General features: G+C 39.5%; 1 protein-coding gene across 1 annotated transcript in view; it reads right to left on the bottom strand.

The window, feature by feature from the left end:
- POLA1 (DNA polymerase alpha 1, catalytic subunit) overlaps positions 1–27,147 on the bottom strand; it is a 1,417,985-nt gene that overhangs the window by 435,040 nt on the left and 955,798 nt on the right. The window lies entirely within an intron of this gene.

Genomic DNA, 27,147 nt, shown 5'->3' with positions numbered 1-27,147 from the left:
TTCCCCCGGTGATTTCTGAAATAATCTCTTTCAATTCTGGCCCGAAGAGGGTCTTTCCTTTGAAAGGGATATTTAACAATTTGGATTTTGACGACACATCAGCCGACCAGGACTTGAGCCAAAGCGCTCTGCGCGCCATAATGGCGAAACCTGAATTTTTTGCCGCTAACTTGGCTAATTGCAAAGCGGCATCTGTGATAAAAGAATTAGCCAGCTTTAGAGCCTTAATTCTATCCATAATCTCATCGTATGAGGTCTCCGTCTGGAGCGAGTCCTCCAGCGCCTCAAACCAGAAAGGAGCTGCAGTAGTTACAGGAATAATGCAGGCAATAGGTTTGAGAAGAAAACCTTGTTGAACAAAAATTTTCTTAAGTAAAACCTCTAACTTTTTATCCATAGGGTCTTTAAAAGCACAACTATCTTCGATTGGTATGGTTGTGCGTTTAGCAAGTGTAGAAACAGCCCCCTCTACCTTAGGGACAGTTTGCCACGAGTCCCGCATGGGGTCAGTTATGGGGAACATTTTCTTAAAAATAGGGGGGGGGGGGGGGGACAAAAGGGACACCTGGTCTATCCCACTCCCTAGTAACGATATCCGCAACCCTCTTAGGGACCGGAAACACATCAGTGTATACAGGAACCTCTAGGTACTTGTCCATTTTACACAATTTCTCTCGGACCACCATAGGGTCACAATCATCCAGAGTAGCCAATACCTCCCTGAGAAATACGCGGAGGTGTTCTAATTTGAATTTAAACGCCAAAGTATCTGACTCTGCCTGATGAGAAACCTTTCCTGAGTCGGAAATTTCTCCTTCAGACATCAAATCCCTCACCCCCACTTCAGAGTGTTGTGAGGGCACATCAGATAAGGCTACCAAAGCTTCAGACTGCTCATAATCTGATCTTAAAACAGAGCTATCACGCTTTGCAGGGAAAACTGGCAGTTTAGATAGAAAGGCTGCAAGGGAATTATCCATGACTGCCACTAGTTGTTGCAATGTAATAGGGGCAGACGCACTAGAGGTACTAGGCATCGCTTGAGCGGGCGTAACTGGTTGTGACACATGGGGAGAGGTAGACGGACTATCCTCATTACCTTCAGTCTGAGAATCATCTTGGGCCACACTTTTAAGTGCAACAATATGATCTTTAAAGTGTATAGACATATTAGTGCAATTGGGACACATTCTGAGAGGGGGTTCCACCATGGCTTCTAAACACATTGAACAAGGATTTTCCTTAGTGTCAGACATGTTTAACAGACTAGTAATATGTACAAACAGGCTTAGAAATCACTTTAAACAAATAAAATACACAATTTGAAAAAACGTTACTGTGCCTTTAAGAAATAAGAGCACACAATTTTACAAAACAGTGAAAAATGCATCAATCTTTTTGAAATTTTCACAGTATGTACCTAAGGCCTTAATATGATTGCACCACAAGTTACAGAATGATTAACCCCTTAATGCCCAAACCGGAGCAGCCTAAAGCCAACAACCGGTTAAAGAACTACAGCACCTTGCCACAGAACTGCTGTGGCCCTACCTTGCCCTTAGGGATCAAATTTGGGGAAATAAAGCCTCTTCTAGGCCCTCAATCAGCAGCAGGACCCTCCATGTGAAGCAGCATGAACTTGTCTTGCAATTCTAATTGCGCATCTGAGGCGCAAAATTAGGCCCCTCCCACTCCACTCCGGAGTTGTGAGGCCTACAAAAATCACTTCTAAGTGACTAAATTTTTGCCATGTGGAAAATAACCCCAGAAAACACTCCAAAGTGCTTAAAAAGTGTCTCCAACGAGTATTTCTTAAACCATATAATCGATTGCCCTGAATTAGTGTCAACCAGCATAACTAGCCCTGCTATGTAAGCATTCAATTCTTTACTAAGTCTGAGAACATAGCTTACCCTCCCCACATGGGGATCTTGTCAGTCTTCTAGCATTATCTCAGTCTTGTCTAAAATAAATGACTGAACATACCTCATTGCAGTCAAGCCTGCAAATTGTTCCCCCCAACTGAAGTTTTCTGGTACTCCTCAGTCCTGTGTGGGAACAGCAATGGATTTTAGTTACAACATGCTAAAATCATCTTCCTCTCAGCAGAATTCTTCATCTTTTTTCTGCCAGAGAGTAAATAGTACAAACCGGTACCATTTAAAAATAACAAACTTTTGATTGAAGATATAAAACTACAATTCTAACACCACATTCCCTTTACCCTCCCGTAGAGAGACCCTAGTGCTTAGAGCCGGCAAAGAGAATGACTGGGGGGGGGGGGTGGAGCTAGAGGGGGAGCTATATGGACAGCTCTGCTGTGTGCTCTCTTTGCCACTTCCTGTAGGGAATGAGAATATCCCACAAGTAATGGATGAATCCGTGGACTGGATACACCTTGCAAGAGAAAAAGGTGTTTTGGAATCTACTTCTTGGGATAACAATGCAGCCCATTTAATTGAATTATTATCAAGATTAATTGTACCTCTATCAGACACCAGAATCAAATAGCATGGAGAGATTGACATAATTCCATTCTTAACCAAGGTAAGCCAATTCTCCAAATGCCCTAAGGACCAGTCCCATCCGTAATCATTTACAAGTTTCATAACGTAATGTCTAGCTTGAAGATAGGCGAAAAAATATCTATGCGGGAGATTACATTCCAATCTGAGAACATCAAATGACTTGACACAGCTTTTCTGTATATCAAGAATCTGAAGGACCTTAGCAAGCCCCTCGGTATTCCACTTTGTAAAAATTAATGATGGTGTTCCAGTTTGGAATTGCGTATTCCCCAAAAATGATAGATATCTCGATACGCAGTATTCTATGCCTAACAAATTACAGATCTTTTTCCAAGCTAGAATTATATTATAAATGGATCTATATCTTTTAATTTGGGATGGAATATAAATGGTATCCAGCACACAATTTTAAACAGCTTTCCAATTTACTTTCATTATCTAAATGTGCACAATCTTTTTAGAAGCACAGCTTTTGAGGCATCAGCTCTGAATAAGCATTAACAAGATTCATAGACGAAAACAAGGCATTTTTTGATTGGTTGATGGCTGTCACATGATGCATTAGAAAGGAAAATGCAACCAACTGACATTTGTCAGAGAAAAAAATATCTACTTCTCATTTGAAATTTAAACTAAATGCTTTTGCATTGTCTCTTTGTTAAGTGGTCCTTTAATGTGTATTACATACAGATCTGACAAATAGCTTAATAGTGAACACAGCTGTGTAAGGTTTCACATCCAGGCTTGGATATTATCATACTTTTACCATCCTTTTTCTTTCACAATTCAGATAGAGCAGACAATTTGTTAAACTGATTCAAACTACTTCTATTATTAAATGTGCTTTTTGTTGCAATCCTTTGTTGAAAGAGCAGTAGTGAGCTACTGGGAACAAGTTGAACACATTGGATAAGCCAATGAAATGAGGCATTTATGTGCAGCAACCAATCACCAGCTTGCTCCCTGCATTGCTGTTCCTGAGCCTACCTAGATATGCAAAGGATACAAATATGATTATGTAAATTAGAAACTAGAAGTACATTGTTAAAGGGACAGGAAACCCCAAATTTTTTTTCATGATTTCAATAGAACATACAATTTTAAACTGTGTAATTTACTTCTATTATCAGATTGTATTACATTTCTTGTTATCCTTTGCTGAAGCAACAGCATTGCACTATTGGCAGCTAGCTGAACACATCTACTTAGCCAATCACAAGAGACAGACACCAATCAGCAGCAAGCTCCCACTAGTGTAGGATATGTGCATAATCTTTTAAAAAAATGATACTAAGAAAACAAAGCACATTTGAAAATAGAAGTGAATTTAAAGGTGTCTTAAAATTACAATCATGCAAGTTCAATTTTGACTTTCCTATCTCTTTAAGATGTTTAAAATTGCATGCTCTACCTGAATCATGAAAGTTCAATTTTGACTTTACTGTCCCTTTAAGAGAGAGGAAATCACACAGGAAAAATGTGCAATGTAGTAATTCACACAAGATTAACCATGGCCATGCAGGCTTAAACCTAATATGAAAAATGTGTAATTCTAATCTGCCTATCTAAAATGAATTACTACACAAAATACTAATAAGAGGAAGTGCTGTACCTTTATAAATCCTCATATATTTAGCCACCTAGGGATGAACAAACCATGCCCTGCTGTTTTCTTATCCAATATTTTGCGAAAATGTTGGAATGGTTGAAAATAGAGAAGAAAAAAAAAAAAAAAAAAAAGGACGTCATTACCTTTATAGTTATATTAATATTGTCCAATGGTCCAGGAAAACTAACATGCAAAAAACAACTTTTGTTCAAATGACATTTAGTACATTTCACAGTAAAATATAACTGAAAACTATACAAATGCTTTTCTTTAAAAGTAAAATAAATATTACTATTGCATTTTTTACCTCTGGGTGACAGTAAAAAAAAACATATTACATGCAAGCAAATGTTAATACACAGTTTAGTAAACTTCAATCCTGTCTTTGAAACCACATTTTGTATACCCAGGAAAGCTTGTATTAATGCAGTGTAAGAGTTTGGACAAATTCAATGCTAATGGAGCATAAAAGTGCTTTTTGCCTGAAAGTGAGATCATTTTTAGAAATTCAAAGCATGATCACTTTCCCCCTTCCCTCCTCATCTTCTCAGGAACAGTCTGATACAAGCAGCAAAGCTTAAATAAACTAGAAACATTTCAAATGATCCATAAAGGATTAATAAGCACCACAGGAAGTCCTATAGGCTCGGTGTATAGTATACATTTTTCATCTCTTCCCCCTTGATGAGCAATAGATGAAACCGTAAACAGACTCGAGTTTCAAAGTCACCAGAAAACATCCTCAAGATTACCTGACCTTGTCTAACAGAACCTTGTAGTCTTCATGCGTTAACATTAATGGTAAGATGACACAACAGTGATGGTGCTCTAACGCCTGCGCTAATTCCTTCTTTAGCATACTTCTATAGCAAGAAGGAATTAAACTGAAAACGGGGAGAACAAATCTTTATTTAAAGAAAACAAACCAAAAAACTTGATAGAAGAAAAAGCATGACTGTGAGCAATGAGCCATTAATATAAGAAAGAAATGACCGCTATTATTTTGGCAGAGATAATCTATTCTGAAACACACATAAAACAAAACAAGTACGCTTTTTCTTTCAATACAATTTTCTTGTCTTCCCACTGACTTGTATGATTACTGCAGAAAGCAGGGTTCTAAACATGTTTCTCAATTGAATCTTCAATCAATAACAGCACAAAATTTTGCAGACAGAGATGGGGAAATATATTATAGCATTAGTAACTGTTTGCAAAATAGGCTAAACTGTGTGTCTTAAGAATTTGAGGGAAACAGTCTCTCTTCACCAAAAAAACTAATTTACTCTTTAAATCCATTGTGATGTTGAAAATGGTTTTAAAATACCTCAATAATTATATCTATAATAGAAAGTAATTGTGAACAAAATGAACATTAGTAAAATGAATGAACTACAAATCAACTCGAGGGGACAGAAAATCTGTTATACTTCCATATGTATGCCTACAGTTTTAATAAGAAGATAATAGGATAATATTTATTTCTTTATTATACTCAATGTTTTTTTTTTTCTTTCTAATCAAGCGTAGCACAAGAGGACTAAAAAAACAAACACATTTTAAAAATATAGAATAGGGTCAGTGTGACCCAGGTCTGTTTATTTCAGAGTCAACAATCCAAAGAATTACAAGTCTTGTAAAAATTCTAAGCATGCTTATTAAAAAAAAGAAAAAAAAAAAAAGAGGAATAATAAATGGATGTTATCCACAAAACTCTAATAATTGATGCCTAGTAGCAAGTATGTTTAAAAAAAAAACGGTATGAAAACTGGGGGTGCGAGGAATGAGAGTGGTAGCTAAATTCCTTCTGTTCAGGGTTCTATACCAATGTATCAATCGGAGCACTGCCAAATTTTGCTAACATTTATTACAGCCCACTTTTGCTCATTTATACAATTATGTTTGTATAAAAATGTTTTACCGCCCTATATCTATGTAACACTGGTTTATTTTGCTGCAGACGATAAACTAAAGCACCAATCGACAACCAGTAATAGGACTGATAACAACAAGTACAGACAGTTGTTTGGATTAATATGATTGGTTATCATCTTGTGGCGTGAGAGCCCGTGGTAGAATTATGTATGATTATAATTAATGGTGTGTATCCATGAGGCGCAACGTCTTGAATGGTTAATTCAGTACATGGTACCAAGTTAAAAAGACAAACAATCTCTCTTTCAAATTTTTAATTTCTATCATGTCTAATATACTGAAATAAAATTTGAATATAGTTAAAGGGACATGAAACGCAAATTTTTTCTTTCACGATTCAGATAGAGAATATAATTTTAAACAACTTTCTAATTTACTTCTATTATCTAATTTGTTTCATTCTCTTGGTATAATTTGTTAAAGGAGCAGCAATGCACTAATGGTTTCTAACTGAACATGTGTGAGCCAAGCACAATCAATATATATATGCAGTCACCAATCAACAGCTAGAACCTAGGTTCTCTGCTGCTCCTGAGCTTGCCAAGATAAACATTTCAGCAAAGGATAACAAGAGAAGGAAGCAAATTAAATAATAGAAGTAAATTGGAAAGTTGTTTAAAATTGTATTCTCTATCTGAATCATTAAATATTTTTTGGGGCTTTCATGTCCCTTTAATGTAGTGTAAATTGTAAAATAAGAAGAATATAAAAGGTTAAACTTTTACAATTGTGCTGCAACAGAATTTTGCATTGCCAAGTGCCAGTATGAACGTTTGAGAATCACTGCTCTACACCATTACTTCCTAATTGAGTTAATAAAGAAGAAAAGGACAGTAAGCCATGGCTTGACAAGTTTGAAATCTAGGGGCCATGTCAAAATTTTAGGAACCATAAATGGATAAACTAAACTGCTGAACGTTAAAGCATCCTAGCAAATAAGGGTTAATTACAGAATTGAATGTCAATGGAATCCAAGGGCTTAAAGGGACCGCAAAGCCAAAATTTAATTTTTGTGATTCAGATAGTATGTGCAAACAACAATTATCTAATTTGCTTGGTTCTCTTGGCATTTGTTGAAAAGCATACCTAAATAGGCACAGGTGCCGCAATGCATCATTGGGAGCAAGCTACTAATTAGTAGCCGCACATATATGCTTCTTGCCATTAGATAACCCAATGTGTTCAGTTAGCTCCCTGTAATGCGTTGCTGCTCCTTCAGCAAAGGTTACAAAGCAAATTAAGCAAATTTGTTAAAAGTAAAATAGAAATATGTTTAAAATTATATGGTCTCTCAGAATCATGAAAGAAAAATTTGGGTTTCATGTCCCTTTAACTATAAATTAATCAATATAATGTAGATTAGCCTTGTAGCTGCCTGTATATTAACCCACTTATCTAAGTCCAGTGGCTATTCATCACTTGATAAATGGGGAAAGGGAGACAGAAGGTTGTTGGACTCGGCCAAGTGTTGCGTCCAAGCAAATGGTTTCACTAGAAAAGTAAGCTGAAGGAATGTTTTGGACAAAGTGCATGGAAAGCACTAAAACTAAGTTAGTAGTACAGAGGTATGATGCCTGGCCTACAATATGGAAACTTAGAATTTGGATGTTGCAGTGCAGCTGGAAATAGCTTGGCTAGATTGATGGGCTCCGGAAAAGCCTGAGGAATAGGACAGCAGTGTCATAAAAATAGTATGAGACCATGATAGTTTTAAGAGAATAGGGCAGGTCCAGACCAATGGTTGTGCAAGGACAGTGAGTGTGATCAACACTATATCAGCTTGCAGTGAGGGCACAGAGCACTTTGACCATATGAGGACCTGGGTGGGCAAACACAGGGGTATGAGAACAGAACATATACCGTCAAAGCATTTTAATGGATGTGTAATCCAATTCAATTAAAGTTGCCATGTCATACTGGTACCTGATATTTGTCTAATTGTGCCACAGGGTAGAGGTAGAAGACATTATAGCCTTACTTTAAAAAAGACAATTTATCAAACATTCAATACACAAGTTACAACAGAAAGGGACAGTTATTTGTTACTGTGGCTTGCATAAAAATAATGCAATAGAAATGTGACTAACCTGCATACAAAAGCATGTTCAATGTAAAATTCAACTAGAATGATATCATAAAGAAAAGAATAAGCTAATTATTCTTATAAGCGTTTTTATATATTCTTTGTACTTCTTGTCCCCCTAAATATTGTAAAAAATATTTTGTAATTAAAGGTTGGTAAGCGTCTAAATATTGTATTACTCATTTAAGTTTAGACAAATTTGCTGCAACCACCTGTTTTTTTTTTTAGCATTTATAAAAATGAATGCTTAGATGTAGTATGAAAACAATTGGTTAATTTATCTTAATTTGTTTAAATTTGTCTAATTAAAAATAAAATCTGTACAATAAAAAACAATGTGAATACGAACAATGAATTTTGAAAAAGAAAAAAAGTTACAATATCATATCAAAAGAGAAATGAACCTACTTACTGTCGGCACAAACCAAAAAATGTAATCTCGCCTACAGCCCTGATAAATTAGTGCGACAATTACATAAAGTATAGAGCAGAAGGAGAGGGAAAAAAATAGTTCTCAGCGCTCTAAATACTGTTACTGATCATTGGAGTTTTCAAATGACAGAAAATGCTGAAACTGCTCTGTACTCAGGAAGGAAATGTGAATGTTTTCCCAAAGGCATTATTAACAATTAATAATCATTACAGTAGTGCCTTGTTTACCTGACCTTGTGTAAATTCAGCAGCCTTATAATTAGACCCACATTTTGCACATTTGTATATTTTCATGCATAGATTTGACTCATTCATTCATCCATTAAAATTCACTTGACAGACGTAGATGGATAATCAAGCTACAATTTGTATTTACTGGATTATAGAAAATTGCCCAAACTGTTGTTAAGTTCAAGGAAAGCACATTCTTGTCTCTCTTGTCACTGATGTAAAAGCAATTACGCATCATAGGATGGTCCCAGAGCTCTGAAGAGATGCAGCATTCTTTTATGTTTACATCTTAAGGAAAATTTTCCTAGGAGTGTGGTATCTTATTTTATGCTGCCTGCTAATGACCAAACCTTATGCAGCAAAAGTAGCTCTTTAATTAGGAATTCATAGAGAGTTAATTCCTAGATTGCAGAGTAAAACACACCTTTGCCTCTGATACTGATATAAAGGTGTGTGTGTGTATATGTAAATGTTTGTGTGTTTATGTAGGTGTGTGTTTATATATATATATATATATATATATATATATATATATATATATATATATATATATATATGTTTATATAATTTCATCTTTATTCTTCAACCTCCTGTGAAGGCAAAGACAAGGCTGAGGTGCAAGAGGCTTTATAGCACACACACACATAGTATACATATATATATATATATATATATATATATATATATATATATATATATATATATATATATATATATATATATATACACACACACATATATATATATATATATACACACACACATACATACACACATATATATACACACATATATACACAGTATATATAAATATACACACACATCTCTGCATACAGATACATACATACACATTAAATATATATTTAACCAGTTCAACTGCTAGAATAGTAATGTCAGAGGAAATGATACAAAGAGACCAAATAAGCTAATATTGGAGGTGATTCAAACAGTGCCAGAATCTTGAGACTGATATCCATTAATAACACTGGCCAATTAAAAACAGGTAACCCAGAACTGTATTTGCAACCAACCATAAACGAGAAATGTTTAACTGTATATGGGTGAAAAGTGAAGCCCCCCTGTCATTGACCTTTAACACACAAAAAAATGAATATATCATATGTTCTTTATTTTAATATTAATATAACAAGTGTAAAATGTATAAGGGCCCATCAAAATTAAACTTTCACAATTCAGAGAGAGCATGAAACTTTCAAAAAATGTCTAATTTGCTTCCATTATCAAATTTACTTTGTTAAAAAGCATATCTAGAAATACTCTAGAGCATGAATGCGTCGAGCACTATGCGCTCCATTTAAGAAGCTCTGAATTCAGCTTTGGAGTGCATTCATCTTTAGGCTCTCATGAGCAAGCCTGCAGACGAGAGTTAAAGGGACACTGAACCCAAATTTTTTCTTTCGTGATTCAGATAGAGCATGACATTTTAAGCAACTTTCTGATTTACTCCTATTATCAAATTTTCTTAATTCTCTTGGTATCTTTATTTGAAATGCAAGAATTTAAGTTTAGATGCCGGCCTATTTTTGGTGAACAACCTGGGTTGTCCTTGCTGACTGGTGGATAAATTCATCCACCAATAAAAAAGTGCTGTCCAGAGTCTGAACCAAAAAAAAAAAAAAATCTTAGATGCACTCTTTTTAAAATAAAGATAGCAAAAGAACGAAGAAAATTTGATAATAGGAGTAAATTAGAAAGTTGCTTAAAACTTAAAAGTTGCTGAATCCCGAAAGAAAAAATTTGGGTTCAGTGTCCCTTTAAGAAGCAACGGTAGTGAGACCGCTGCTTATTAACCCACTGCGCTACATGAATAGTGGTGGAACTCAATCCCCCCAGAAATTTCCGTCCAGGGTGGTTGTGTGCAATGGTAAATATGAGCAGCGCATTGCTACCCACAAGCTGCAATACCAGACGGACGGGGCAGAGATGCACGCACTTGAGCCTTCCTAGATTTGCACAACAAGAGATGCCAAAACAAAGTAAATCTAATAACCCAGGCAAATAAGAAAGGTTTTAAAATTGCATGATCTTTTATGCCCTATCTTAAAGTCTTCATTCCTCTCCGCCGTAAAATGAAGAAAACGTTACTGGGCATGCCTCCATATTTTGAATATGACAAAATTGATTTAAGTAAAATCTAGTCCTCTCAATCTTGTGAAAATAATCATCTTTGCTATTAAAAAAGCAAAATATGATAATATTCATGTGAAAATAAATGCCTTACTTAAGAATGAGAAACTTTTACTTGAAATATATATATATTTTTTGGTCATTGTCCATGTTGAGTTTGATCAAACAAACTGAATTCAAAATACAGAGTACAGAAAAGACAGCTAACCTTCAAATCTCAGAAGTCTAAGTGATAGAACATCCTTTAAATTACAGCCATTGTCCAAAACTCCATTGAAACATAACCCCATATATAATTTTGCTTGTTGGTAGATAAAAAAGCAAAAGCAGGGACCCATAATGAAAAAGACAACAATGATTCAAATCATGCCGGTCCACATTCAAATCTCATGAGAGGCTTAATGAAGAAAATGTTTTAACATAGAAGAAAGAAAAAAAAGAATAGTAAAAAAAACCCCTAAAATGTATGTTTACCTGATAAACTCACTTCTTTCATGATGATGAGAGTCAATGAGATAACCACATGTGGGATCAAACTAAGTATTATAGGTTTTTAAACAGTAATGGAATTCAGCACTCTCTTATGTTAAGATCTTATTACACAAAGAAGTATGGGCTGCATTGACTAATGGCCAGACAGACAAGAGTGAACTGGGGCATGGTCAATAAAAAACATAATTTATGTAAGAACTTACCCGATAAATTCATTTCTTTCATATTGGCAAGAGTCCATGAGCTAGTGACGTATGGGATATACAATCCTACCAGGAGGGGCAAAGTTTCCAAAACCTCAAAATGCCTATAAATACACCCCTCACCAGACCCACGATTCAGTTTAATGAATAGCCAAGTAGTGGGGTGATAAAAAAGGAGTAAAAAGCATCAACAAAGGAATTTGGAATAATTCCGCTTTATACAAAAAAATCATAACCACCATAAAAAGGGTGGGCCTCATGGACTCTTGCCAATATGAAAGAAATGAATTTATCAGGTAAGTTCTTACATAAATTATGTTTTATTTCATGTAATTGGCAAAAGTCCATGAGCTAGTGACATATGGGATATCAATACCCAAGATGTGGAGTCTTCCACTCAAGAGTCACTAGAGGGGGAGGGAATAAAATAAAAACAGCCATATTCCGCTTAAAAAATAATCCACAACCCAAAAAAAAGTTATTTTCACTTTTGAAAGAAAAAAACTTAAATCAAAAGCAGAAGAATCAAACTGAAACAGCTGCCTGAAGAACTTTTCTACCAAAAACTGCTTCCGAAGAAGCAAATACATCAAAATGGTAGAATTTAGTAAATGTATGCAAAGAGGACCAAGTTGCTGCTTTGCAAATCTGATCAACTGAAGCTTCATTCTTAAAAGCCCACGAAGTGGAGACTGATCTAGTAGAATGAGCTGTAATTCTCAGAGGCGGGGTTTGACCCGACTCCAAATAAGCTTGATGAATCAAAAGTTTCAACCAAGAAGCCAAGGAAATAGCAGAAGCTTTCTGACCTTTCCTAGGACGAGAAAATAAAACAAATAAACTGGAAGTCTTCCTGAAATTTTTAGTAGCTTCCACATAATATTTCAAAGCTCTTACCACATCCAAAGAATGTAAGGATCTCTCCAAAGAATTCTTAGGATTAGGACACAAGGAAGGGACAACAATTTCTCTACTAATGTTGTTAGAATTCACAACCTTAGGTAAAAATTGAAAAGAAGTCCGCAAAACTGCCTTATCCTGATGAAAAATCAGAAAAGGAGACTCACAAGAAAGAGCAGATAGCTCAGAAACTCTTCTAGCAGAAGAAATAGCCAAAAGGAACAACACTTTCCAGGAAAGTAGTTTAATGTCCAAAGAATGCATAGGCTCAAATGGAGGAGCCTGTAAAGCCTTCAGAACCAAATTAAGACTCCAAGGAGGAGAAATTGATTTAATGACAGGCTTAATACGAACTAAAGCCTGTACAAAACTTATCTGAAGACAAATTACCATCTATGTTCTGCTCGGTAGCTCCAATGCTTGTGTTTCACAAGTGGGACTCTATGTAATACCTTTAGTGAGTATCAGGAAGTATAGCCATCTTTCTGTGAAATAAAACAGAAAGAGCAGAGATTTGTCCGTTCAAGGAACTTGCAGACAAACCCTTATCCAAACCATCCTGAAGAAATTGTAAAATTCTAGGAATTCTAAAAGAATGCCAGGAGAATATATGAGAAGAACACCATGAAATGTAAGTCTTCCAAACTCTATAATAAATCTTTCTAGAGACAGATTTACGAGCTTGTAACATAGTATTAGAAACCTCTATGACTTAGAACTAAGCGTTCAATTTCCATACCTTCAAATTTAATGATTTGCGATCCTGATGGAAAAACGGACCTTGAGATAGTAGGTCCGGCCGTAACGGAAGTGGCCAAGGCGGGCAACTGGACATCCGAACCAGATCCGCATACCAAAACCTGTGTGGCCATGCTGGAGCCACCAGCAACACAAAAAACTGTTCCATGATGATTTTGGAGATCACTCTTGGAAGGAGAACTAGAGGCGGGAAGATGTAAGCAGGTTGATAACACCAAGGAAGTGTCAGCACATCCACTGCTTCCGCCTGAACATCCCTGGACCTGGACAGGTATCTGGGAAGTTTCTTGTTTAGATGAGAGGCCATGAGATCTATCTCTGGAAGCCCCCACATCTGAACAATCTGAGAAAACACATCTGGATGGAGAGACCACTCCCCTGGATGTAAAGGCTGGCGGCTGAGATAATCCGCCTCCCAATTGTCTACGCCTGAGATATGCACCGCAGAGATTAGACAGGAGCTGGATTCCGCTCAGGCAAGTATCCAAGATACTTCTTTCATAGCTTGGGGACTGTGAGTCCCACCCTGATGATTGACATAAGCCACAGTTGTGATATTGTCTGTCTGAAAACAAATGAACGGTTCTCTCTTTAGCAGAGGCCAGAACTGAAGAGCCCTGAGAATTGCACGGAGTTCTAAAATATTTATTGGTAATCTCGCCTCTTGAGATTTCCAAACCCCTTGTGCTGTCTGAGATCACCAAACAGCTCCCCAACCTGAAAGACTCGCATCTGTTGTGATCACAGTCCAGGTTGGGCGAACAAAAGAAGCCCCTTGAATCAAACGATGGTGATCTATCCACCATGTCAGAGAGTGTCGTACATTGGGATTCAAGGATTTTAATTGTGATATCTTTGTATAATCCCTGCACCATTGATTCAGCATACAAAGCTGTAGAGGTCTCATGTGAAAACGAGCAAAGGGGATTGCGCCCGATGCTGCAGTCATGAGACCTAAAACTTCAATGCACATAGCCACTGAAGGGAATGACTGAGACTGAAGGAGCCAGCATGCTACGACCAATTTTAAACGTCTCTTGTCTGTTAGAGACAGAGTCATGGACACTGAATCTATCTGGAAGCCTAAAAAGGTGACCCTTGTCTGAGGAATCAAGAAACTTTTTGGTAAATTGATCCTCCAACCATGTTTCCGAAGAAACAACACTAGTTGATTTGCGTGAGATTCTGCAGTATGTAAAGACTGAGCTAGTACCAAGATATCGTCCAAATAAGGAAACACCGCAATACCCTATTCTCTGATTACAGATAGTAGGGCACCCAGAACCTTTGAAAAAAATCTTGGAGCTGTTGCTAGGCCAAATGGAAGGGCAACAAATTGGTAGTGCTCGTCTAGAAAAGAGAATCTCAGAAACTGAAAGTGTTCTGGATGAATCGGAATATGAAGGTATGCATCCTGCAAGTCTATTGTGGACATATAATGTCCTTGCTGAACAAAAGGCACAATAGTCCTTATAGTCACCATCTTGAAAGTTGGTACATAACAATTCAAAATTTTCAGATCCAGAACTGGTCTGAACAAATTTTCTTTCTTTGGTACAATGAATAGGTTTGAATAAAACCCCAAACCTTGTTCCTGAGGAGGAACTGGCATGATTACCCCTGAAGACTCCAGGTCTAAAACACACTTCAGAAAAGCCTGAGCTTTTACTGGATTTACAGGGATGCGTGAGAGAAAAAAATCTTCTCACAGGAGGTCTTACTTTGAATCTTATTCGATACCCTTGAGAGACAATGCTCTGAATCCAATGATTTTGGACAGATTTTATCCAAAAATCCTTGAAAAATCTTAATCTGCCCCCTACCAGCAGAGCTGGAATGAGGGCCGCACCTTCATGCGGACATAGGGGCAGACTTTGGTTTCCTAAATGGCTTGGATTTATTCCAATTGAGGAAGGCTTCCAACTGGAAGCAGATTCCTTGGGAGGAGGATTGAGTTTTTGTTCCTTATTCTGAAGAAAGGAACGAAAACGGTTAGAAGCCTTAGATTTACCCTTAGGTTTTTTATCCTGAGGAAAAAAAACTCCTTTTCCTCCAGTGATAGTTGAAATAATAGAATCCAACTGAGAACCAAATAAATTGCTCTCAACTCCAAGATGTTTATAGGAAGAGACGACTCCTCCGGAGTCCACAGACCCTGTGTTTTTAAGAAACCCCAAACCGCTCTCCAGCCCAAAAGGCTGGTCTCTGTGGTCACAATAACACAGGAAGGCCTCAGGAAGCATGTGCCCAAGACAGATGGTCCCGTTCCATTGACTGAGCATGCATAGTTGCAGAGATCTCAGATGGAGCCGAGCAAAAGGAATGATGTCCATGGAGGCAAACATCAGACCAATCACCTCCATGCATTGAGCCACAGATGGACAGATAGCAGACTGGAGAGAGAGGCAAGAAACATAAGGTTTGGATTTTCTGACGTCCATCAGAAAAATCTTCATGGACAGGGAATCTATGATTGTTCCCAAGAAACACACCCTTGTATCTGGTACAAGGGAACTCTTTCCCAGATACACTTTCCACCCATGGGAACGTAGAATAGAATCTCGGTATGAGATTTTGCTAGATGAAAAGATGGCGCTTGAACCAGGATTTTGTCTAGATAAGGCGCCACAGCAATACCCTGGGACCTTACCACTGCCAGAAGAGCCTCCAGAACCTTTGTAAAAATTCTGGTAGCTGTAGCAAGGCCAAAAAGGAAGGGCAACAAACTGGAAATGTTTGTCCTGGAAGGCAAACTTTAGATACTGGTAATGATCCCTGTGAATGGGAACATGAAGATATGCGTCCTTCAGATATATGGTTGTCATGAACTGACTCTCTTGAACCAAAGGAAGAATAGAACGAATGGACTCCATCTTGAAGGACAGAACCCTGAGGAATTGCTTCAGATACTTCAGGTCCAGAATGGAATGAAAAGTGCCCTCCCTTTTGGGAACTACAAATAGATTTGAATAGAATCCTAGACCCTGTTCCTCTAGAGGAACTAGAACAATAACTCACAGGGATGATAGGTCCATTACACAGTTTAAGAAGGCCTCTCTCTTTATCTAGTTCATAGATAACCTTCACAGGTGGAATCTGCCCCTGGGAGGACAAGATTTGAATCCTATTCTGTAACCGTGGAATACTATATCTATGGCCCAAGGATCTGGAACATTGCGTATCCAAGCCTGCCGAAAAAAAGAAAGCCTGCCCCTCCACTACAGGATCAGGGGCGGCCCCTTCATGTTGGAAGGCTTCTTGGCTTGCTTCCCCCTATTCCAAGGCGGACTGGACCGCCAAGAAAACTTGGATTGATCCGACTTGGAAGTGTAAGACTTCTGTCCCTTAAATTTACCAAAGGAACGTAAATTTGAATTGTGGCGACCCTTAGGTATATTCTTTTTATCCTGAGGTAGGAAAGAACCCTTTCCACCTGTAATGTCAGAAATTATTTCTGCCAGACCTGGACCAAACAAAGTCTTACCCTTATAAGGCAAAGATAAAAGCCTGAACTTCGATGTAACATCTGCAGACCAAGATATTAACCACAGAGATCTGCAAGCTAAAACAGTAAAACCAGAAATCTTAGCACCCAGCCTAAGAACTTGCATGTTGGTATCACAAATAAAGGTATTGGCTAGCTTAAGAGCCGTGATCCTATCTTGGATCTCCTCTATAGTAGTCTCCTCTAGGATAAGATTAGATAAGTCATCACACCAATAAGATGCTGCCCCCTCAACTGTAGCAATACTAGAAATAGGTTGCCACGGTAATCCCTGATGAATGTACATTTTCTTCAAAAAAGCCTAAATCTTCTTATCTTTGGGATCTTTGAAAAAACAACTATCTTCAATAGGAATAGTAGTTCTCTTAGCTAGAGTAGAGATAGCTCCTTCTACCTAGGGCACCGTGCGCCATAAGTCACGAATAGCATCAGCAACAGGAAACATCTTTTTAAAAACAGGGGATAGGGAAAAGGAATCACTGGTTTATCCCATTCCTGAGTTATGATATCTGCCATACGGTCTGGAACTGGAAACACTTCCACAGATGAGGGTACATCATATAACCTATTAAGCTTACTAGACCTCTTTGGATTCTATCAACAGATGTGTTGGATTCTTCCAAAGTAGCAAGAACCTCCTTCAAAAGAACTTGAAGGTGTTCTAACTTAAATCTGAAGTTAATCTCCTCTGAGTCAGCAGAATTGGTCACTACAGTATCGGAATTTCACAATTCCCCCTCAGAAGTCAATGGAGAATCATCCTCATCAGATAACTGAGCAAAACTGACTAACGCAGCCTTAGCGGAGTCAGCCTTACTAACATCAATATATTTAGATTTCCTCTTATGCTTAACAGTAACCTTTGGAAAAACAGAATTTATGCTTACCTGATAAATTACTTTCTCTTGCGGTGTATCCAGTCCACGGCTTAATCCTTTACTTGTGGGATATTCTCATTCCCTACAGGAAGTGGCAAAGAGAGCACACAGCAGAGCTGTCCATATAGCTCCCCCTCTAGCACCGCCCCCCAGTCATTCGACCGCAGGTTAGGAGAAAAAGGAGAACCATAGGGTGCAGTGGTGACTGTAGTTTAAACAAAAAATTTTTTACCTGACTTAATTGCCAGAGCGGGCCGTGGACTGGATACACCGCAAGAGAAAGTAATTTATCAGGTAAGCATAAATTCTGTTTTCTCTTGCAAGGTGTATCCAGTCCACGGATTCATCCTTTACTTGTGGGATACCAATACCAAAGCTTTAAGACACGGATGAAGGGAGGGAACAAGGCAGGTACCTTAAACGGAAGGCACCACTGCTTGCAAAACCTTTCTCCCAAAAATAGCCTCCGAAGAAGCAAAAGTATCAAATTTATAAAATTTGGCAAAAGTATGCAGTAAAGACCAAGTCGCTGCCTTACAAATCTGTTCAACAGAAGCCTCATTCTTGAAAGCCCATGTGGAAGCCACAGCTCTGGTAGAATGAGCGGTAATTCGTTCAGGAGGCTGCTGGCCAGCAGTCTCGTAAGCCAACCTGATGATGCTTTTCAGCCAGAAGGAAAGAGAGGTAGCAGTCACTTTCTGACCTCTCCTCTTACCAGAATAGATAACAAACAAAGATGATGTTTGTCTGAAATCTTTAGTTGCTTGTAAATAGAATTTTAAAGCACGAACCACATCCAGATTGTGTAACAGACGTTCCTTCTTTGAAGATGGATTAGCACACAGAGAAGGAACAATTATTTCCTGGTTAATATTCTTGTTAGAAACAACCTTAGGAAGAAAACCAGGTTTGGTATGCAAAACAACCTTATCTGCATGGAACACCAGATAAGGTGAATCACACTGTAAAGCAGATAATTCTGAAACTCTTCGAGCAGAAGATATAGCTACCAAAAACAAAACTTTCCAAGATAATAACTTAATATCTATGGAATGTAAAAGGTTCAAACGGAACCCCTTGAATAACTGAAAGAACTAGATTTAGACTCCATGGCGGAGCCACAGGTTTATATACAGGCTTGATTCTGACTAAAGCCTGAGCAAATGCTTGAACGTCTGGTATCTCTGCCAGACGCTTGTGTAAAAGGATAGACAGAGCAGATATCTGTCCCTTTAAGGAACTAGCTGACAATCCTTTCTCCAATCCTTCTTGGAGAAAGGACAATATCCTGGGAATCCTAATCTTACTCCATGAGTAACCCTTGGATTCACACCAACAAAGATATTTTCGCCATATCTTATGGTAGATTTTCCTGGTGACAGGCTTTCTAGCCTGAATCAGAGTATCTATAACTGACTCAGAGAAACCACGCTTTGATAGAAATAAGCGTTCAATCTCCAAGCAGTCAGACGCAGAGAAACTAGATTTGGATGCTTGAAAGGACCCTGTACTAGAAGATCCTGCCTCATTGGCAGTGTCCATGGTGGAACAGATGACATGTCCACTAGGTCTGCATACCAAGTCCTGCGTGGCCACACAGGCGCTATCAGAATCACCGAAGCCTTCTCCTGCTTGATTCTGGCAACCAGACGAGGGAGAAGAGGAAACGGTGGAAAGACATAAGCCAGATTGAAGGACCAAGGCGCTACTAGAGCATCTATCAATACTGCCTTGGGGTCCCTGGACCTGGATCTGTAGAGAGGAAGTTTGGTGTTCTGACGGGACGCCATCAGATCCAACTCTGGAGTGCCCCATAGCTGAGTCAGCTGGGCAAATACCTCCGGGTGGAGTTCCCACTCCCCCGGGTGAAAAGTCTGACGACTTAGAAAATCCGCCTCCCAGTTGTCTACTCCTGGGATGTGAATTGCTGAGAGATGGCAGGAGTGATCCTCCGCCCACCTGATTATTTTGGTGACTTCCGTCATGGCTAGGGAACTCTTTGTTCCCCCTTGATGATTGATGTAAGCTACAGTCGTGATGTTGTCCGACTCAAATCTGATGAATTTGGCCGCAGCTAGTTGGGGCCATGCCTGAAGCGCATTGAATATCGCTCTCAGTTCCAAAATGTTTATCGGGAGAAGAGATTCTTCCCGAGACCACAAGCCCTGAGCTTTCAGGGAGTCCCAGACTGCACCCCAGCCTAACAGACTGGCGTCGGTCGTTACAATGATCCACTCTGGTCTGCGGAAACATATTCCCTGAGACAGGTGATCCTGAGACAACCACCAGAGAAGAGAATCTCTGGTCCCCTGGTCCAATTGTATTTGAGGAGACAAGTCTGCATAATCCCCATTCCACTGTTTGGGCATGCACAGTTGCAGTGGTCTGAGATGTATTCAAGCAAAAGGCACTATGTCCATTGCCGCTACCATTAATCCGATTGCCTCCATGCACTGAGCTACAGAAGGCCGAGGAATGGAATGAAGTACTCGGCAAGTAGTTAAAAGCTTTAACTTTCTGACCTCCGTCAGAAATATTTTCATTTCTACCGAATCTATTAGTGTTCCCAGGAAGGGAACCCTTGTGAACGGGGACAGAGAACTCTTTTCGATGTTCACCTTCCACCCGTGAGACCTTAGAAAGGCCAGTACAATCTCCGTGTGAGCCTTGGCTCTGGGAAAAGACGACGCTTGAATTAGGATGTCGTCTAGGTAAGGCGCTACTGCTATGTCCCGCGGTCTTAGCACCGCCAGAAGGGACCCTAGCACCTTTGTGAAAATTCTGGGAGCAGTGGCCAAACCGAAAGGTAGAGCCACGAACTGGTAATGCTTGTCCAGAAAAGCGAACCTGAGGAACTGGTGATGATCTTTGCGGATAGGGATATGTAGGTACGCATCCTTTAGATCCACTGTAGTCATATATTGACCTTCCTGGATCATCGGTAAGATTGTTCGAATGGTCTCCATCTTGAACGATGGGACTCTGAGGAATTTGTTTAGAATTTTTAGATCCAGGATTGGTCTGAAAGTTCCCTCCTTTTTGGGAACCACAAACAGGTTTGAGTAAAAGCCCATTCCTTGTTCTGCAATTGGAACTGGGTATATTACTCCCATCGTGAGTAGATCTTCTACACAGCGTAAGAACGCCTCTTTCTTTGTCTGGTCTGTAGACAAACGAGAAATGTGAAATCTTCCCCTTGGAGGGGAGTCCTTGAATTCTAGAAGATATCCCTGGGAAACAATCTCTAACGCCCAGGGATCGTGAACATCTCTTGCCCAAGCCTGAGCAAAGAGAGAGAGTCTGCCCCCTACTAGATCCGGTCCCGGATCGGGGGCTACCCCTTCATGCTGTCTTAGTAGCAGCTGCAGGCTTCTTGGCCTGTTTACCCTTGTTCCAGCCCTGCAAAGGCTTCCAGGTTGCCTTGGGCTGGGAAATGTTACCCTCTTGCTTTGCAGCTGTAGAGGCTGAAGCTGGACCGCTCCTGAAGTTGCGAAAGGAACGAAAATTAGCTTTGTTTTTAGCCTGAAAAGGCCTATCCTGAGGGAGAGCATGGCCATTTCCCCCGGTGATTTCTGAAATAATCTCCTTCAATTCTGGCCCGAAAAGGGTCTTTCCCTTGAAGAGGATATTTAGTAATTTGGATTTTGATGATACATCGGCCGACCATGACTTGAGCCAAAGTGCTCTGCGTGCCATAATGGCGAAACCTGAATTTTTTGCCGCTAACTTAGCTAATTGCAAAGCGGCATCTGTAATAAAAGAATTAGCCAGCTTTAGAGCTTTAATTCTATCCATGACTTCGTCATATGAGGTCTCCCTCTGGAGCGACTCCTCCAGCGCCTCAAACCAAAAAGCCGCTGCAGTAGTTACAGGAATAATGCAGGCAATAGGTTGGAGAAGGAAACCTTGTTGAACAAAAATTTTCTTTAGTAAACCTAACTTTTTATCCATAGGATCTTTAAAAGCACAACTGTCTTCGATTGGAATAGTTGTGCGCTTAGCCAGTGTAGAAACTGCCCGCTCTACCTTAGGGACCGTCTGCCACGAGTCCCGCCTGGGGTCAGCTATGGGGAACATTTTCTTAAAAATAGGGGGGGGGGGAACAAAAGGGACACACCTGGTCTCTCCCACTCCCTAGAGACAATATACGCCACCTTTTTAGGGATCGGAAACGCATCAGTGTATACCGGGACTTCTAGGTATTTGTCCATCTTACACAATTTCTCTGGAACCACCATAGGGTCACAATCATCCAGAGTGGATAAAACCTCCCTAAGCAATACGCGGAGGTGTTCCAATTTAAATTTAAACGCTAGTGAATCTGATTCTGCCCGCTGAGAAACCTTTCCTGAGTCGGAAATTTCTCCCTCAGACATCAAATCCCTCACCCCCACTTCAGGGTGTTGTGAGGGTACATCAGATAAACCTCCCAAAGCTTCTGACTGCTCATAATCTGTTCTTAAAACAGAGCTATCGCGCTTTGTAGGAAAAACTGGCAGTTTGGATAGAAATGCCGCAAGGGAATTATCCATGACTGTCGCTAGTTGTTGTAATGTAATAGGGGCAAGTGCACTAGAGGTACTAGGCATCGCTTGCGCGGGCGTAACTGGTGGTGACACATGGGGAGAGGAAGGCGGACTATCCTCGTTACCTTCAGTCAGAGAATCATCTAGGGCTACATTTTTAAGTGACACAATATGATCTTTAAAGTGTATGGACACATAAGTGCACTTGGAACACATTTTCAAAGGGGGTTCCACCACGGCTTCTGAACACATAGGGCAAGGCCTTTCCTTAGTGTCAGACATGTTTAACAGACTAGTATTGTACACAAGCAGGCTTGGAAAACACTTTATTGAAATAAAAATCACAATTTGAAAAAAACGTTACTGTGCCTTTAAGAAATAAAAAGCGCACACAATTTTACAAAACCGTGAAAAATGAATCAATCTTTTTGAAATTTTCACCATAGGAGCCTAAGGCTTTAATATGATTGCACAGCAAGTTTCAGCCAGATTAACCCCTTATTAATACCCAAACCGGAGCAGCCTAAAGCCAACAACCGGTTAATAAACTACAGCACCTTGCCACAGCTTACTGCTGTGGCCCTACCTGCCTTTAGGGATTAGTTTTGGGGAAAACAAGCTTCTTTGAAGTCCTCAAACAGTCTCTGGACCCACCATGTGAAGCAGCATGAACAGTCTGTCAATATGAACTGCGCAACTGAGGCGCGAAATTAGGCCCCCTCCCCCTCCACTCCGGAGTTGTGAGGCCTCCAAAATCACAATTAGGTGACTAAACATATGCCATGTGGAAAATAACCCCATAATAAACACACAAAAGTGCTTAAAAAGTGTCCATAACGAGTATTTCTCAAAATAAATAATCAGTTGCCCTGTAACAGTGTCAACCAGTCTATTGAGCCCTGTTAAGTAAGCCTCCATTCTATACTGAGTCTCAGAACATAGCTTACCTTCCCCACATGGGGATTCTTGTCAGTCTTCTAGCATTAACCGAGTCTTGTCTAGAAAAAAATGACTGAAACATACCTTATTGCAGTTAAGCCTGCAAACTGTTCCCCCCAACTGAAGTTTTCTGGTACTCCTCAGTCCTGTGTGGGAACAGCAGTGGATTTTAGTTACAACATGCTAAAATCATTTTCCTCTCAGCAGAATTCTTCATCACATTTCTGCCAGAGAGTAAATAGTACAAACCGGTACCATTTAAAAATAACAAACTTTTGATTGAAGATATAAAACTACTGCTAGAGCCGGCAAAGAGAATGACTGGGGGCGGAGCTAGAGGGGGAGCTATATGGACAGCTCTGCTGTGTGCTCTCTTTGCCACTTCCTGTAGGGAATGAGAATATCCCACAAGTAAAGGATAAAGATGTGGACTGGATACACCTTGCAAGAGAAAGCACAGCAAAATCCCCAGGTAAAAAAACACCCCCAGGAGGTTGTTGAGAGGAACTGCAGGGCACTGCATGTGAATTTTGAGGGGAAAGCAGAGGCATTGCTAGGATAACACTATCCTGAGAAACAGGAGACTTAGGGAGAGACATCTTATCTTTAAACATTAAAGTTTTATTTAGACATGAAGAGCAAAACTGTACAGGAGGCATTATCTTAGCCTCCAAACACAATAAGCATTTTTCAAAATAAACAACTTCAGCATTAGTGTCCATAATTGGGTATAAGTTCCTAATTTATTTTAAATGTTTTTATTGAGGAAGAAGAAAAACAAAAATGAAAACACTACATTGTTGCTGCATAAACAACCAGTATGATACAGTAATAAAAATATAAATGGTCATTAGGTTTACAGCAGTGTAAAATGTTCAAATTATAGTAGTGCACATATACCAAGATACTGCTAAATCAACCTCAGTTTTTCTTAACTTTGACAAATAATTTTAACCATCCATAAGGCTAAAGAAAACATACAAGATATAATATGCGGTGTAGGATGTAATGAGTTCTATATAATATAGTAGAATAAAATAAATATAAACTAAATATAAACTAAATATAAACTCCCCTAACTGTGAATGGGATCTATAGTATAGCCTTCAAACTGGCAAGTGGAGGCACTTACAGGCTTTGCTCAATTCTCTGTGGTCTTAAAGGAGGCCCCTGAAAAATGATTGAAAAATGAAGACTTAAAAGGTGGGGACTAACGATCAGACCTGCTGATCCGAGTAGAGAAGATGGATCCTAGAATATAGCGTTGTGTAAAAGAGAGGAAGTGCTAGGGGAGTGGTAAAAGTTGCGGTATAGGCAAGAAAGACCGCATAGTTAGTTCTCCTATTGCTAGGAGACTCATTACTTGGGGGGGGAGGGAGGTTGTAAATTAGCCGTGATAATTTGTAGGGATAAGAAAAAGCATGAACTGACTTTGTAGCTAGGGAATAGTAAGACTTATTTGGGAATGAACTTATCAATGTGACATACCCTTACAGAGGAAGAGATACAGAGCTAGTGTTGTAGGGCTGAGGGAGAACAACTCCTACAGATCCCACTCAAACAAAAGATATTGGTGGATTTGCTGTGCTATATCTGTGTGCAGTTGAATAAGATCACAATATGTATAAACTCGGGAAATAACATAGGGCTATAGTGTCCTTACCACATGGTAATATTGCCTCAATATGAAAAAACTTTGGTATTCATCTCCATGAGAGCCAAATCTTTATTATCTATTTTATAACAAGAGATACTGGTGGATCAGATATGTCATGGCTGCGTGCAGATTGATAAAATTAAGATATGTGAAGCTTCAAGATGCAATCTAGGGCTAGAGCTCCCTCAAAACATGATAGTGTAGTCTCAGTGTAATTTTATGAAACCTGTTGTCAGGGCACGGGCCCTATACCCCACAACAGGAACCTGTTCCAAAATGTAAAAGAGTGTTAGCACGAGGGGTAACACTTAGAACACCCAGCTGAATAGTCACTCTCTGATCCAGCCATACCTCCTATAGTTGTGTTTATAGCGATAGATTAGGAGTTAAGAGTCCCAAATATACATAAATAAAATAAGGTATAGGAGAACATAATATTGATCTATACGCTCTGTGATATAGCTAACTTCATAACCAAAGCAAGAAATTCTGCACGAGACTAGCACTCCAAAGCCACCACATAGTACCTTAATAATGCGTTAGGCAAATGGTAGCAGTAATATAATTAAGGTAGGTATGGGTTGGTCTAATTAGAACTGACAACATAGGTGGTGTGAAAGTATGTTCGGCAAACAATCAGTGGAGGGAGCCTACACAGGAATAATGTAACTGTAACCTTGTACAATAGCAGATAAGACAGTGTAATGTTCATATAGACAGAAACATCCTGTACTAGCGATGTAAGGATCAACAAACATTCCCTTCCACATAGAGAGAAAAACAAATAAAACAGCAACAACAATTCAAACACATGGCAACTATGGGACCCAATAAACATTAAGTACAGTAGGCCAATATAACAGATAGAGTAGAAAGAAAATAAGGGAAAACAGTGCAGCATCACTCACAGCTCAAATTTTGAGAAGAGAGTCACATACAGAGCTCAGAATAAAAAATACAGAATAAGACATGGCTGTATAATATTAGGGGCACAATAGGTGCTTCTACTAGGGTACATCAGTTCATTGAAGATTAGTGTAACACATTAAAGATTGTTCATCCTCAGCAAGAGGGCTGTAACTTTGCTTCCATTGTCCAGTCTATCTGACACCCAGTTTGCTATAGCGAATGGGGGAGAACTAATGTGACAAATGATATGCTGAAAATAGTGAGTCAGCCCCAAAACAGAACATATCACACTAAACATATTCCCATGTGCATAAAAAAGAAGATTCAACCAACATACTAACATGTGTATAATTAGCACCGATACTCTCCACTATCAGTGTCAAACTTGCAATGATACTAACTCTATGTCTCAAAGTACAGCAGAGGGTAGTCCCGGTTATGCAGAGATGTTATCCCATACTTATTCTGAGGAGTCACGTAGCTTTAGTCAGTGCCAGCCGCGCTGCAAGAGTGAATACAACAGTGGGAGGCCTCCAGGGTCCCATCGCAGAGTTAATAACGTGCGCCATAGTAACAACCAGGGATGGCCTGCGTGCAGTGAACTCCAACTTCGGTTTGGCCGATGGTCCCGCAATTTTTTCGAAGCGCCTCCCTGCGCACATGTCAACAGTTCAAAAACTCTAGTCTGACCCGATCTGTAGTGGAGGGCAGGCAGAATTTGGCATGTGGGAATGTCTATTGTCAAAAGATTATGTCCCGCAGCTGATTTAGCAAGCCGTACAGCGTGGTTTGGTATCAGAGCTCTGGCATCCATATCCATGGCTCTTTCGGCACTAAGTAGTTTGCGGTTGCCTCTAGGATAAGCTCCGGGGCAATAGGAAACTGATCTGGCGTAGTGAGGTGCAGTAACATCCATCTTCCGTGGACATGCCAGCCAGGGTTTAGATGGCGCTCTCTCTGAGCGTTGGTTATTCAAGTAAGGATCTTCGGGTCGCCCTATCTCCAGTAAGCTTTCATTCACCTCAGTAGGTTCCCCCCCACGTTCAACTGTGTTAGCAGCATCAGTGGGTGCTATAGGACACATGGTAGTCACCATTGTATGCAACGTATCAATTTTTTTTGTGTCCTTACCATTGCTTGCATAATGCAGATTGTTTAGGTCGCTTAGCGTCTTCTCTGCAAAGTTGTCAATCAGGGCCAGGACCTGGCGGTAAAAGTCCTCCATGACTGAGTGTTTAATGGTGGGGTTCACACAATACGGGCTGCAACTGTAGGATCAGCAATCACGGCCCTCAAATGCTGTATAAAGTTCTGATTCTCCTCAAATAGGTTCTATATAGAGTGCTCTGCCCAAGCAAAGTCCTAGATCTGGTATTTAGCTGAAATCTATGACTTTTATCCCCAAATAAGATT

Source organism: Bombina bombina, chromosome 3 (genome assembly GCF_027579735.1).
Source record: "Bombina bombina isolate aBomBom1 chromosome 3, aBomBom1.pri, whole genome shotgun sequence".
In the NCBI taxonomy this organism is placed as follows: Eukaryota; Metazoa; Chordata; class Amphibia; order Anura; family Bombinatoridae; genus Bombina; species Bombina bombina.
The sequence above is the reverse complement of the archived record's forward strand: the minus strand, read 5'-3'. Positions and strand labels throughout refer to the sequence as shown.